Raw genomic sequence first — 15437 nt, forward strand, 5'->3', positions numbered from 1 at the left:
AAGGCAAGATCAAGGGCCGCAGCGGCATCTGATGCTAAGCGTCACCATAACTCATAGAACTTGGTTATATACATAACCTTACGTTCTATTTCGTTATGGCTTTCGCTCAGTATCATACTGCACAAGGGAGGCTGAGCGGGAGCCATAGCCCGACAAATATACCCCGCTGAGGCCCCCCACAACCATCAGACCGGGGAGGACCGAGCCCCCCCGACCCTCCCTAATGGAGGATACCCCCCCTATTGGAGGCTTACGGGAGGGAGACGGATCCGACCGTGCGAAGAGGAACTCAAGCAACTCAACGCACAGGGTGAGCAGACCGTGGCTTGACCCCACAACTACACACACGCACAACCCGCATGCCACCAGGGAACGAACGGAAGGAACAACCTCGTTACTGCCCCCAAAATCACGGGGTCAAGAGCAAACCCAACCCCGTGGCAAGGCTGTAGCAGTGGAGCGCGAAGGAAGACCCAGACCCACTGAAGGGACTGGATCCCCTGGAAAAAGGGGGCCCGGAGAGGTCAATGACGCCAGGCATCAAGACCCCACCAGGCGGTCACTTAGTGACACCGCCCCCCACATCGCCAGCGTATTCGGATAAGGCCCCTCCAAGAGCGGGCCCTTTCCCCCCAATAGCACACCGCCTGGCACACTGACTCTGAAACACAGGCAGTCAGCATGGCCGTAAGCACTCAAAAAGGTTAACCAACGGAAGCAGGCAGCGCACCGGGGAAACCAGGCAGCAGGCTGTAACCTGAGCCTGGAGCTCTGCGGACGAGACAGGCGCCAAAGGAGTCAGCTGAAAACAGCCCCCCCCCCGGCGGAAGGGGCGTATGCTGGCGTTGTTGATCACCATGACAAAGCCTCCATGAAAAAAAAACCCACCCAGAGGGGTCGAGGCAGAGAAGGCTGACATGATTGGCAGACGTCATGAACGTGCAGGAGCACACTCAACCGGGCAACCCGGGAGTTGACACTGCCCCAACATACCAGGGAATCAACCACCCTCTTGGTACAGACGGTGGTTGTTCCTATAACCCCTCAAGAAAAACTCCAAAACACACCTGCGGGTATACACCAGCTATACCGCAGTACAAGCGTTTCAGTTTCCAAAAGGGTTATCCCAGGCCTACGGTATCAACAAAACTTTACTTCGGACCGGGCCCGGCGGCTCGGGAAGCACAGGGTTACCAGAGGAGGTCCAAAAGACCACCCCAACAGCCCCCTCTTCGCCATGCGTGAGAGAGGAGCGAAGAAAAGAGAACCAGCCCCTTATGATAGTGCAGAGTACAACATGTACCCAACAAGGGTCTCCATAACGCCTAACCTTGTGACACCCGGGCCGACTCGGCATTTTTCCCCCTGAAAAAAGCCCAAGTCCCTCAGGGTACCAGAACAGCAGATCTGCATCCCCGGCGGACAAACGGGTTAACTGACCTGGACCAGTGTGACCAGAACCAGTCCCGTGCCCTAACCACGCCGACAGGGGCAGATATGCGTGTTGATCTAAAACATGAAAAGAGCGCGCCACCCAAACGGGCCAGTTTGAACCATGCTCGGTGGCCCACCCCAAGGGCGTGAGACCCCTCTACCTATGTTCTGATCTATTCCGTTAACATCCCCCAGATATGAACGAGAATCCGTCACGACCCAGTAACAGGCTCTCGGAAGAGGAAAAAAACCCCATCCCAGTTGCTTTATAAAAACGCTGTTTCAATAACAAGCAACCAAGTCGTACTAGCCACCCGCATGATTCTTATCAGAAACACCCCGAGCTAGCACTATGCATGCGTCGGGACACAAAACACATCAATGAACAGTCTAACCAGACCCCACATTGATTCCTCAAGGCGCCTGGGAGAACGACAAGAAGGGTGTGGTGCTTCATATACTCCACGCTCTTTTATTAAAAAAGAAAGAAACACCGACTGACATGAATCCCACTTGACACAGCCGAGGATAAAAACTGTTTACATTTTTATATCCCGTCCTCCCCATCACAGAGGATAGACGGAACTCCCCAGAGAGACTTCCCACGTGAGCCATAGATTGAAAAAGCCATGGTAATCTTGAGTCATGTGACCAACCGACTCAAGTTACACATATATCGAGCGTAGTGGAACCGTAATTCCTACGCTCTATCCCGACACTTTGACAATAACAGACCTTACATACGGGCAGTGGCGTCGCGTGGGTAAAATAACAGGGGAAGCCAAAAAAATTTATAAAAAAAAAATTATTAAATATTTTTATTAATATATATATTTTTTTTAAGTCAAGCAGTCACCATGTACACTACAGTATGGCTCGGCGGCCAGTCAAACTTTCTTAACAGATTGCAGAATGGGTACAATACAGTACGGCTCAATACACACAATTGTATAAGGGGATGCAGACCAGAGAAAGACGTTTGTCTTGTTTACATCAGGGTCCCCCATTTTCAATTCATAGTGACATTTATGACATACAAGACATCATGACATCAAATATACAGTACTGTTACCCATAGATCCTGACAGAGTATATACATATGATGGGGAGGGGACTGTACATTAGGAGGGGGTGGGTGGGTGGGAGAGAAATATACATACGGCCGGGAGAGAATATGACTGTCTATTAGACAAACGTGACAAGACAAACATATTTCTCTGGTCTGCATCCCCTTAACAATTGTGTGTATTGAGCCGTACTGTATTGTACCCATTCTGCAATCTGTTAAATAAAGTTTTCATTCATTCATTCATTCATTCATTCACGTGTCTGTTGCGCGGCGCGCCCAGCCATCAGAGCGCTCCTACTGTAAAATGCGGAAGCAGCCATTTCAGCCTCAGTTTTACTCGTTTATAAAAATGATTTAAAATGTTTATTAGCAACGCCGAGCTTTCAAACCCCGCCGCATCTGTGTGTGAAACCCTAATGGAACGCTGGGTACCTTTGACATTTATATCCGATATATTTTGGACCCACCGCTAGCTTTTAAGCAGTGCTTGATGGTGCACATTAACCTGGCTACTACGGAGGAATAAGTGACTGCGTATTCCAGCCCCTGGCTTGCATTGCAGTCATGAAAGGGTCTACAAGCTTGCCTGATAACGTTAGTTAGTCAGTCAGGCTGCTCAGTGCTTACCTGGTCAATAATGTGGTCCTCCTCTTGCCAGATAGATTTGTTAAATCATAATATCCACAGTGGTGTGCTCTGCTGGTCCTCAGTAAATGTCCCGCCGGCGAAAATAAGTTGCTATTAAAGTGCTAAATGTTAGATACACTAATAGAGGATTCGAACGTGCCCGCTCTGTTAATAACATTTTCAATCAATCCCGCGAGGGGATGATGTTCAGACATGTTTGTAGTAGACTACTAGACTGAGTGACGCCAGACAGTTTTATACTACTAATGGGATGTCACGTTAGGTAGTCAGGTGGAAACGTGAACTTCTGACCTGCCCCGCCTCCAGGGGGGAAAATATGCTGAGTGTTTTCCTCCCAGCTCTGTTTTAAACTTTTAGGGTGTGGCAGTCAGCTCGAATCTGATTGGCTAGGATCGGATTTGGACTCTATAATGCTAGAAGCCTGGAGAAAGAGACCTACCCACTGCCTCTCTCCTATACTAGCTGCAGTGAGCACAGTGAGTCTGACAGTGTGTTAGAGGGAGTGAGAAGGAGAAGAGGGAGACATTTAAAAAAAAATATATATATATATATATATAACACAGATGCACAGATGAAAAAGAATGTAAACTATATTAATTTTTTTTTTTTTTCATATTTCATATTTGATATGAATTTATAGGGAGGCATGGCTTCCGTTGGCTTCCATAAGGATTCGCCACTGCATACGGGTCTAACTCACGGAAGCCATCGTCAAATAGCAACGTGCGTAGTGACGTGTGCTATGACGGGGGGAAACCCAAGACTCAACGCCTGTTAATAGGTGCAGAGTCTGGGAAACCCTTTCCCCCCCCCCCTCCCTGCCAAGCCGCCTTCTTTGTAACAGCTTGGCCCTGACTGGACTAACAAGAGAGGAATAAACCCCCTGACCAATCAGAAGAGGGAAGGAGGGGTTTATCCGGTACCCCCTCACAAGCCCAGCCCTTGCATACAACAACAACTTTAGCCATATGATACCTTTAGTAGCAATGCTAATGAATAGCGCAAGCTAATACAATGCACACTAACCACAGACAATCTGTGAACAGGGTTTATAACAAGACCAAGTTGCGTGTGTGTGTGAATCCTACACCCGCATCCATGTTGTAACACAGAAAAAACACTGATAGAGAGAGAGAGAGCGGCTGAGCCGTGGTACGTTTTCATACGAGCATTACTGCAAACCCAACACAACAGTGTTGTAGTTCAATATACAGTAGTTCAAAGTACAGTTCAAAGTACAGTGCAGTATGATGCTGAGCGAAAGCCATAACGAAATAGAACTATAGGCGCATGTCTGTCTGCTACTTGGATAAACCTCTTCATAAATATACTTAGTGCTTCTGCTGGGTTATCCTCTTTATATATGTAGAAGGGTGGATTATCCCTGCTTGTGGGAGTAGTAGTACACAGACACTGGGTAGTAGGATACTATAGAATTGGACCTATATGTACCCCCGTCTTTGGCCCGGAACGTCGTTCTGGAGGGCTTGCAGCAGGAGTGGATGGGGCCCAGGATTTACTAACCTGGGGACTGGTACTCTGGTCTCCCTCGCCTTCCAAGGCGGTCAGCAGTAGCTCCCCACACACCCTCACTTCCCCCAGTACCTCCGACAGCCCTCCTACACCCAGTGACTGTCAGTTCAATAGTATTATTGGGCTTCCCTTTAAGCAGTACCCTTCCTTGACCACCTGTATAGACCCTTCAAATGCTATTCTGTGAATGGGGTGTAAGGGTTAAATAATTATGCAGTCACAATATTTACCCAGGGTTAGAATAGCAAATGGAAGAAACAGACACGCAGACAATGCTCCCAATAAGGTCTACTTTATATAGAAGCCTGGGCAGGTTATCAGTTACAGTTAATATTTCCAATTTATGCATACATGGCACCGGGTGCTCTCACTGTTAATGTAGGGGAAACTATTCCCACCATAGGCACCGCATGCTCAATACATTAATAACACCCCGCTTGTACTAGGGGAACCCAGGCATAAAGTAGAGAAACATTGGGAATTCAAATAACCAAATAACAAAAAAATCACATCGCCAGCGTATTCGGACAAAGGCCCCTCAGCCGAGCGGGCCCTGTCCCCCCCAACAGCACACCGCCTGGAACACAAGCCCTGCAACAGGCAGACAGCATGGTCATAACATACAAGAGTTAACCAACGGAAACAGGCAGTGCACCGGGGAAGACCAGGCAACAGGTCGTCAACCCAAGCCTGGAAAAAACTGCGGACGAGGCAGGCGCCAGAAAGGACAGCCGAAACAGCCGCCCCGGCTGAAGGGGCGTATGCTGGCGTTGTCGCATAACCAAGCTTTCAACAGCACGTCAGAAGCGGGATCCGTAGACCACACGGCCCCTGACAGCTGCCCACAGAAAAGCCCATACGATCGGCAGACGTCATGAACGTGCAGGGGCACCCTCAACCGTAGAACCGGGAGTTGACACTGCAGCAACACACCAGAGAACCAACCACCCAGGCATTACCCCATGTAATGGTTGGTCCTATAACCCCTCAGGAAAAAAACCCGAAACGCACCTGCGGCACCGCCGCAGCCCGCGTTCCGGTTCCCAACAGGGCTATCCCGGGCCTACAGGTCAACGGGCATCACCCCGGACCGGGCCCGGCGATACGGGGAGCACAGGATCCCAAAGGAGGTTAACCCCACCCAACAGGCTCCTCAGCGCCAAAACGCAAGAGAAGAGCGTAATATGGAAGACCAGCCCCCAGCACCCCGCACTCGGTATTCCCAGGAGGTCACCCAACCAAGTACCAACCAAGACCAACCCGCACAGCAGCCGAGATCCGACGAGATCGGATGCGTACAGGTCGGCACGGCCATAAGCCACTATGACAGTGCAGAATACATCAAACAAGGGGTCCCATAACGCACAACCCTGTGACACCCGGATCGACCTAGCAGTTTTCCCCCTGAAAAAACCCTAAGTCCCTCAGGGTACCAGAACAGCAGATCTGCATCCCCAGCGGACAACGGGTGCACTGATCTGGACCAGCGCGACCAGAACCAGTCCCGTGCCCTAATCACGCCAACCTGCCAACCCCAGGAGAAGGGGCAGATATGCGCGTCTGATCCCAACATAAAAAGAAGGCGCCACCCAGACGTGTCGGTATGAACCGCGTCCGGCGGCCCACCCCTAGGGCGTGAGACCCTTCCCATATGCCCAGACCCATTCCGTCATCATCCCCTGACATGAACGGGAACCCATCGACAACACACAGGATGTCGGAAGAGGAAAAACCCCCATCCCAATTGCTCCATAAAAACGCTGTTTTACCAAAGCAAACGAGGCGCGCCAGTCAGCAACGGCCAAAGCACATCCTGAGCTAGCACTATGTGTGCGTTTGGACATACCCACATCAACAATAGGCCGTTTAGACCACCATATTGAATCCCCAAGACGCCCAGGGAAACGACAAGAGGGGCGAGATGCAATCAACTCCATGAATGAATGAATGAAAAAATATACCCAACAGACTGCAGTACAGGAATACATACAAAAAGATAAGGGGAGGCAGACCTGAGAAGACGTTAGTCTTGTTCCATCAGGGACCCTCATTTCATATCCATCAAGACACATTCAACTCTTTATAAAATAAAGAAAAGGCATCACATGTATGACCTAACTGCACAGCTGGGAGTAAAAAACCCTGTTTTTCACATGATTTTAATCCAGTCACTCTTTTTAATCAGAGTGTAAGACCAGATTCCCCCAGAAACACCTTCCCACATGAGACCACGGTCAAGAAAAAGATATGTAAACTGTGAGACACGTGACCAACAGACTCAAGTTTGACACAAAAACGAGCGCAGCAGGTTAAGTCCTGCGCCCTAACCTCGACATCTTTACGACACCAGCTCATGGAAGGCGTCGCCATAGCAACAACGCTATAACGGGCGGGGAAAACCCACCGGATCCTGTCATAACAGCCGTCAAGCACTGGCTTGGCCTGACTGGCTCAGCAGGAAGGTCAACAAACCCTCTAAACCAATCAAGTGGGAAAAAGGAGGGGTTTATCCGACACCCCCTCCCGAAAAACACACCTTCTATCCCTACACACAGAAAACAACCGTAGCCATTTTGAAAACCTCCGGTAGAACAAAATATATATAGCATAAGCTAATACAATGTTAGCTACCCACAAAGTGTAAAAGGGTTTACAACAAAACACAAGTCGCCTGTGCGTGAATCCCATACCCGCAGCCTATGCTACACATAGGAAGACGTTGAACGAGAGCAATGGCTAGGCCATGAAAAGTGTGTACGAGCATTACTGCAACTAACAACACAGCGTTGTGAACACATATACTTAGTTAAAGCAATGGAATATCACCAGTTCTAATTGCATGTGGAGCATCAAGCTAATAGAACCTATTACCGAGTGTAAGTTGCAGACCTTGCTTAAAAACTCGTAACACAACACAACTCATTCCCCCAACGTAACAGGGTAGATTCATAAAACACAACCCCACCACATGATTTGTATTGAAGAAACACACAGTTTGTTCGGCCAAACACAGTCCCCCTTATATCAGGGAACTTTTTATTAATAAATAAATATGTGATCAAGGCACAAAATCATAGAGGGGCCGGGGAGGGTGTAGAGGAGGGGACACAGAGGGGGAAAAGTCACTCAACGGCGCCTGCCACCTCGCGCCACTCGAGTCTTGCCACCCCGGGGAGCCCCGGAGGGACGGTAGGTTACAGTCTGCTGGACACGACGTTCCCTACCGTCTCCTCCGGTCTGGGATGGGCCGGCGGTGGCCGAAGCGTCGTTTCGTCCCCTGGCCCTCTTGGCAGAGCCAGCAGCGGCGGCGGAGGCAGTGGTAGCGGCGACGGAGACAGCTCGACGTCGCGGAAGCCTTCTGCCCCCACCGGCAAGGACGGGAGGCGGAAAATGGGGTTGGAGGATGGATCTCTCCTCTGCCATCTCTCTGCATGTTGAGGTCATCAATAGCAGGGCCTTCCCGAACAGGCCAGCGTCGGAGAGGGCGGCCGTCAGAAGAGGGGTTCTCTTCCGTTCCGGCACACGGGCCTGCTCCAGCCAAAGATGACGCTGGCCCAGGGTGGCCAGGGCGCGCACTTTACCCATGGCTATGGCTAGCACCTGGGAGAGGTGCAGCACAGCTCCCGCAGCCTGGGTGATCCCCTGGAGGACCGGCTTGCATAGGGGCTCCCACACCATATCCGGACAGAGGAGCGCGGCCATCGGATTGTCAAGCCGAGGTACGCCCTCCCCCATACCTTTGACCAACCCCGACACCCGCGTAACTGGTACGTAGGCGGGAGTTAGTCCCATGATGTTGGAGACCGCCTGACCCCGACGAACATAGGCCCCCATCGATGGGAAAAATGGGTAGACAACGTCCACCCCTCTCACCGGGGGACGCTGCCAGGGATGGCCTATGAGGTCATCAGGGACAGGTGCAGGCAATGGCTGCGGCAGCGGCACACCGTTTGCAGCGGCGGCTACCGCCATGAGCTCGGGAAACAAGGCCCGCAGTTCCCCCTGCGGACCCTCCTCCACCGACCCCGCATCCCTCGCATACAGCAGGCTGCGACTGGTCAAGGAGCCACAATCCGATGCGGCTGACAGTAGGGCATCCTGTCGATGAGGCCAAGGTGGTTCCCCGACATCCTCGAACAAGGCGCCCCGTGGAGCCATTTCTCCCCCCTCCGGGGTCTCCGGAGGAGGGATACTCCCCTCCACGGGACCATCATACAAGAACCCGTCCGCCTCCTCCATGAAGTCTTCAGTTTCCATCAGAAATCCAGAGTCGGACGCGGCCTCGCTGGTCTCCAGCAATTCCCCAAACCCAGGCCGTTCGCGTCTGCACGCCACCATGTTACGACGTGAGCGAGCAGACGCAAAAAGTTTTCGTCGCAAATCCTCTGGCTCTAAGACAATCCCCCGTTCATCAACGGGCGATTCCCCAGAAACAGAGGAACCAGAGTCGAGATCAGGCCATCGCCGGAGCGACGGCACCGAACCCTCGGCTCGTCGGTGAGAAAAACTATCCACCGGCAGTCTCCCGGGCTGGGTCGGCAACCACGAGAGTGGCAACAGCCCAGCACCGGAACGCACGACGGAGGCGGGAATGGAGAATCGGTGGTGAAGAGTAGGTCTAGCGGGTCTACTCTCCGCGGAATACATTATGACCCAAACCTTTTTCTTATATAAACAAGTGAGAGAAGAAAAAGGTTAGGCACAATGTAAACCTAGTCACAACTCTTTTCAACTATCAACGACACGTCAAGTGGGGTACTACCGAGGCACTTCCTTGTGGTGAAAGCGAGAAGGAGGAGAGCAGGTGACCACACACCTGCTTATGAAGGTAAGCTGATGAGGGGTGTGGTCAGACTAATACTGGTATTAGAGGTACATTTGTGGTTTATTCAGTACGCGTGCACGTACGCGAGATAGTGCAGTAGGTGATGCCAAGCTAAGCCACTAACGATACAGAACTTCAAAGCAACTTCAACACAACATCGACAAAGCAACGGTGTTGCAGACACATTACCTTTATGCTTCTGCAAAATCAACGCGCAGCCTATGATGCAACAAAATGTACCCCGGATGTGCGGCTCGAGCGCGCCCAGCCCGCCTGAATACTTTGGGCAGCCGAAGGTGCGCACTCTAGCAATTACAAACGGATTTCCCTTCTCAACCATACATCGTTAGTATAATAATAGCCCTGTTTATGTTTGTTTTCGCTTGTGTTCTTGTATATAGTGTAATATAGTTATATCGCCACATCAACCCAGTCCATCCCCATTGTTTCCCCAATCTCCTTCCACGGATTCATCGTCATAATGCTATCCTTGTAGTCTTTAGACCCGCTATTATATAAATGTTTGTACTTTCGGACCTCCTCTGCAATACGTTCCTGCATTTGATTCATTTTAAACAAACAATTAAACAAGTGTAATGAAACAATACACTAGCTATCGAGCTCCTGTCAGAAAGTTTTCTTTTGGTCTCGAGCTCCTGTCAGAAAGTTTTCTTTTGGTCTCGAGCCAGGAAAACACTAGAAGTGACAGACAGCCCCGCCCCCATTCACCACCAACCAATCACTGCTACGCAATACCAACGCAACGGGTCTTTAGATTAGATTTTGGAGACAGGTACGCAACGTCCTCGCAACACAGTCTACAAGACTGTCTGCAACAAGCGCGCTGAAATCGCGCCGATGTTGTGTTGAAGTTGCTTTGAATTTGCTGTAGCATGTAGAGGCCTTTAGGCTGTTGCTTCGTGCAGGGTGTGTGATCAGCTGGTCTGATGGCACCTTCTTTGGTTGAGACTTGGAGGCTTTGTTGTTGGCCAGGTGGCTGTTGAATATCTTCCTGGTCATCAGCCCGCTTCTTTACTGGTGGGCTGGTCCCAGATTCTGAGCTTAGTGATCCAATTTCCCTCGGTCGCTTCGCGCTTATGGCCTTTGCAGGTTGGAAATAAACTTGAATTGATGATGGGTCAATGTCTGTCTTACTTCCAGAAGAGTTGGGTCTTTGACTGGTTGTCCTGGTGTTCTCTTTGACACATGGTGATGGGTGGTCTGGAACTGCTCCCAGGGTGGAACGGGGTGCTGGGGAAACCTAAAAACCTGGCCTGCTTGCAAGCAGGCATTCAGAAAATAAAAGCTATTTACCATCTTTTATCGCTTCATCATCCTTTCATTGCTTTCAGAATGAATAATCAATCAGGCTACTTTTAGCTATGCTAAGCTAAAGTAGGCTATCTTATCACAGCACGTAGGAATGTCCATCTGTCCCATGCTAAGTTAGGCTAAAGTGCGCTAGCATATGGGACATTCCTCACGTTCCATATTAAACTCTCAAAACAGTCAAAATGTATATAGACCATGTTCTTATCGTACAGCATATCAATACAATTATAAGTACTTCTGAAATGGTTCCTTCCTATTTTTCATTTAAGAATGAGCTACGTTATTTAGCTTGTAGCATTATTAGCTTGTAGCATGGAGCTAACCACTTTAACTGCAACGCTTCTTCGGTTTTGCAACTGGGGTAATCTTTTATAACTGTTTGATAACTGTTTTTATCATGCTATTTCGTCTCGCTAGTTCATTTCAGTATCCAGCAGCATTCAGCTGCGTCAGTCTCCGTCGATCTATAATCTCATCTGCGTGGTAGCAGACTCACCTGCCGTAAAGCAAGGCGTGGCTGTCGTGATATCTATCTCGCGTCATGAAGTAAATTAAAGGGCAGTGCTGTAATTCAAAGGACTTGGTACCCAATAATATTAACTACTTATTTTCTTACATAATAGCAATAACTATTTGTTATGTTGTACGTACGTAGTATTTTGTATGTAGGTAGAGGTGTAATCCACCAGACCTGTGAACAAAGCGAAGAACACCTCACAAGGGTTAAAGGAGAACACCTCACAAGGGTTAAAGGAGAACACCTCACAAGGGTTAAAGGAGAACACCTCACAAGGGTTAAAGGAGAACACCACACAAGGGTTAAAGGAGAACACCACACAAGGGTTAAAGAAAAACACCACACAAGGGTTAAAGAAGAACACCACACAAGGGTTAAAGGGGAACAGCTCACAAGGGTTAAAGGAGAACACCACACAAGGGTTAAAGGAGAACACCACACAAGGGTTAAAGGAAAACACCACATTATATATATGTGTGTGTGTGTGTGTCTGTGTGTGTGTGTGTGTGTGTGTGTGTGTGTGTGTGTGTGTGTGTGTGTGTGTGTGTCTGTGTGTGTGTGTGTGTGTGCGTGCGTGCGTGCGTGCGTGCGTGCGTGCGTGCGTGCGTGCGTGCGTGCGTGCGTGCGCGTGTGTGTGTGTGCATGATGTGTGCTTGAGTGCATCTAAAGCATGTACGTATATGCAATACCATTTGCAACCATATGACCGATATCATTGTGCCAAAGCTGGGATGTAGGTCACACAGGATGCTACTGTATTTACAAATAGCAACAGGGAGAAAAGTCAAAGGTTATATCTGTGACCTACTTCTTTGCCTTTGATGTCCGTTACGCTGATGTTTGACAAACTGTTGCAGCTTGGAGATCCTCAATGTATCATTATTAATAACATAATAGAGAATTGTGTTACTCTTTAAAAGACATTCTGAATAAACACATTGATGTGTTTGTAACGGGTGAACAAACCAAGCAGGGCAATATTTTTTTTTTCTTAGTATAGACTACCGTAGATTCAATTTACTAATCCTAGGATAAGAGATAAGATATTCCTTTATTGATCCCCTTAGGGAAATTCGGGTGTCATAGCAGTATGTGATGGGGGAGGAAATACAGGTGGGCAGGGTAGGCGGCTAATAGTAGAAATACATAGGCAATACAATGATCTGAATATTAAAAAAAATTGAAAACATAAACAGTGTAAACAATATAATTAGATTGATTGATTGATTGATTGATTGATTGATTGATTGATTGATTGATTGATTGATTGATTGATTGATTGAAAACTTTATTAACATATTGCAGAATGGGTACAGTACAGTACAGCTCAATACATACAATTGTTAAGGGGATGCAGACCAGAGAAAGACTTTCATCTTGTTTACATCAGGGTCCCCCATTTTCAATTCATCATAACATATATGACATACATGACATACAGATAGACAGTACTGCTACATCTATACATTTATGACATATCAGATTTGCAAATACAATACTGTTTGTGAGACCAAAAGAGTCCAGAAAAGAGAGTATATACATTTGACGTAGAAACTGTACATTGGAGGGTAGGTGGGGGGGTGGGGGGGGTGGGGGGGGGGGGCTGTACATTGGAGGAGGTTGGGTGGGTGGGGTGGGACACTGTACACCTGTACAAGCAAAACTGTACATTGGAATATTGACAAAACCATACTTGGTAATTTACTGTACATTGGGTTGGGTTAGGACATTTACAGGGGCCAGTTTCGAATTGCAGTCTCCCGTAGGTGTTCTTTGAGAGTGTTTTTGAAAGCTTTACAGCTTTGGGTAGGGCTTTCCACATTGATGTGGCATAATTGCGAAACGTGTTTAGTCCCTTGTTTGAGCCGAATCTGGGTTTAACATGGTTTGTGGAGCTCCCTCTGGTGTTGTGATTGTGGTATTCACTGACCTTTGGGATGTATTTTGACATGTACATGGGTACCTTGGTCGTGTAGTGAATTTTGTAGACCAGGCCCATTGCAAGTTGCTGTACTCTGTCGTCTACTCTAAGCCATCCTAGTTTGTCAAAGTGTGCAGGGGTGAGGTGGGTTCTAGGAGTCAGGTCAAGCAGTAGTCTGACCAGTTTGTTTTGAGATGTTTGTAATTTTGTTTTTAGCGCCTTTGAGGTGCTTTGGTACCATGAGGTGCAAGCATAGTCGTAGTACCCTTGAATGAGTGCTCCTGCCAGAGTCTTCAGGGTATTCTTGTTTACCAGTGAGGAGATCCGGTACAAGAATCGAGTTTGTTGGTTGACTTTTTTTATTACATTGGATGCCATTTTGTCACAGGAAAGATTTGCCTCTAGGATGGAGCCCAGGTAGGTAATTTCTTCTTTTCTTGTGACAATATTGTCACCCACTGTAACTGAGAAGCCGTCGGTCTTGCTGAGTTTGTTATTTGAACCGAAGAGAATGGACTCTGTTTTGCCCATGTGTAAATGTAATGATAGTTTGTTATCAGCGAGCCATATGCAGATTTTGCCTAGTTCTGAGCTGAGGGTTTTTTCAACCTGTAACTTGTTCTTGTCAGAGACCAGCAGGGCTGAGTCGTCTGCAAACAGGAACAAGTTGCAGTCACAAGCTGACGACATGTCATTTGCATAAATTAGGAACAGTAGCGGACCTAGTATGCTTCCTTGTGGAACACCACAGCTCACTGTGAGGGGGGGGAATAGGGTACCGTTTACCTCCACCATCTGTTCTCTCCCCTCCAGGTAGGATTGCATCCAGCTCACTGATAGGCTATCAAAACCAATTGCTTTTAGCTTGTCAAACAGAATGGTGTGATTGACAGTGTCGAAGGCCTTTTGTAGGTCCAGCATGACCATGCCGCAGTATTTGCCCGCGTCCACCTCTTGTTTGATGTGGTCATTTAAATAGAGAAGGCATGTGTCAGTGGAGTGGGATGTTCTGAAGCCAGATTGGAATTCGTAGATTAGATTTTTTTTTTGACTTTTCGACCTGTTCGTATAAAAAAATGTCCATGACTTTCGAGATGGAGGTAAGGATAGAAACAGGGTGGTAGTGTGGGCGGTTAGGTGGCCGAGCGGAGATTGCGTTCGTCACCAGCCCCGGAGCTGTGAGCTGGATTCGCCTGTTCGAATCCAGCTCACAGCTCCGGGGTTGTCACCAGCTTGGCTGGCCGTCTGCACTAATACAATTGGCTGTATTAGAGGGTGGGAGAAGCTGGCGGGGTGGGTCCGGGTCGTTGTAAACAGCGACTCCTACAGTTCGGTCGGGGCGCCTGCTAAGCGCGGATAGGACTTGAGGGGGATAGTGTGGTCCTTCCACACGCTACGCCCTCTCGATGAGAATCCGCGCTGCCAGGTGAAAAGAAGCGGTGATTGGCTGGACGTGTGTCGGAGGAAGCACGGTAGCCTCCACTCTCCCAGATGATCTGACTGTGGGGGGTAAGTGCGCAGCGACCAGGAAGGGACTGGGAATTGGCATACGACTAACATTGGGATGGGAGAAAATCGGAGGAAAATGGAGGGGGAAAAAGATCAATAAAAATAAAAATAAGAAACAGGGCGGTAGTTGCCTGGGTCTAATTTACTGCCCTTTTTGTGCAGGGGTGTTACTCTCGCAATTTTGAAGTCCTTGGGGATGTGTCCCTGTTTTATGGAGAGGTTTATTATGTGTGTGATGACTGGGGTGATGGCGGCTGCTGAGTCTCTGAGGAATTTGGAGGGGATGTTGTCATGGCCAGTGGCCTTGTTCGGTTGGAGGGTGCTCAGTTTTTTTGAGTACCTCATCTGTTGTTACCATTTCCAGTTTGAAGTCATCTTTGTGGACCCCTAGGTTCTTGTAGTATGCTACTATGTGTTCTACCCCATAATGCCCTGAGTGGGAGGGTAGTTTGTTTACCAGTGTTGTGGCTATGTTTGTGAAGAAAATGTTTAAGTAATTGGCTACATCCAGCTTGTCTGTGATGAGCGTGTTGTCCGTCTTTATGTTTATGTTTGAGAATCTGGTTTTAAGTTTTGTACTGCAGCCTAGTTGATTATTGAGTAATTTCCAAAGTTCACGTGGTTTGTTTTTGTTTTCCTCAGTTTTGTC

This window comes from Notolepis coatsorum (assembly GCF_963971535.1).
Source record: "Notolepis coatsorum genome assembly, chromosome: 10".
NCBI classification, from domain to species: domain Eukaryota; kingdom Metazoa; phylum Chordata; class Actinopteri; order Aulopiformes; family Paralepididae; genus Notolepis; species Notolepis coatsorum.